At 68.1% G+C, this 869-nt stretch overlaps 1 protein-coding gene across 1 annotated transcript in view; it reads right to left on the bottom strand.

Moving 5' to 3' along the window:
- The window catches only part of MAJIN (membrane anchored junction protein), a 26,294-nt gene extending 25,919 nt beyond the window's left edge, over nucleotides 1-375 (bottom strand). Inside the window, exon 1 of the mRNA XM_039860167.1 lies at nucleotides 314-375. The gene's annotated coding sequence lies outside the window, so the exon portion shown is untranslated. The remainder of the gene's footprint in view (nucleotides 1-313) is intronic.
- Between the last annotated feature and the right edge of the window lie 494 nt (nucleotides 376-869).

Below are 869 nucleotides of genomic sequence, written 5' to 3'. Positions count from 1 at the left end.
GGAGGGGCATCCGTACCCGGCTCGGCCCAGGCCGTGCGCTTGGCTGAGACCCACGGACGCCACCGGCCTCCATTCCCACCTCAGCTCGCCCTCGACCCCGCGCGGAGACTAGGCCGCCGCCTCGGGCATTACGCCGCGCGGGGGACACGCCCTGGCACGCGGTGTGCTGGGCGTCCAGGGGACCCAGGGCTGCGAAGGTTACGTCAGGGGACAGCTGCCGACTGGTACGGCCGGGAGGGAAATCTCCTTCGGGGGAAAAAAAAGCAAGGAAAAGCCAACCTCACCGGAGCACTAGGCCGCTGGGGGCCGTTACCTCACACCCAAGAGCCTCCCAGGCTCAGACACGATCTTTCTCACACACTGACTAAGCGTTCTTCGCGCTTCATAAACGCGGCCTCGTCGGGAGTAGTCACTAAAGAACGCTCTCTGAAAAAGGCGGGCGCCGACCTCGAACAAAGGCTGGCCGCGGGACTCACTCAGCCGCCGGCCCTCGCCCTCCGCTCGCGACGCGAGCCCGCCAGGCCTCCTGCGCACGCGCACTTCTCCCCGGCCCCGCCCGCCGGGCGCGCGCTCCCCGGCTTAGCCGCGGTCTGCGCGTGCGCGCCGCTGCGTCGCCGTCCAGGGGTCGCGCGAGGCTGAGGCTGAGGCTGAGGCTGAGGCTGAGGCTGAGGCTGAGGCTGAGGCTGAGGCTGAGGCTGAGGCTGAGGCTGAGGCTGAGGCTGAGGCTGAGGCTGTGGGTGAGAGCGGCTAGTGGCCACCATCAGCCCAAGCTCAGGCGTCGGGCGCCTTTCCGTAGTTCCCGGGGAGTATCCACCAAGCGTTCATTTTGTGCCTTCTATGCCCTTGGCGTGGTCGGGTGAGTGGGGAAC

Source organism: Pteropus medius, unplaced genomic scaffold (assembly GCF_902729225.1).
Source record: "Pteropus medius unplaced genomic scaffold, Ma_sr-lr_union100, whole genome shotgun sequence".
Lineage (NCBI taxonomy): Eukaryota > Metazoa > Chordata > Mammalia > Chiroptera > Pteropodidae > Pteropus > Pteropus medius.
The sequence above is the reverse complement of the archived record's forward strand: the minus strand, read 5'-3'. Positions and strand labels throughout refer to the sequence as shown.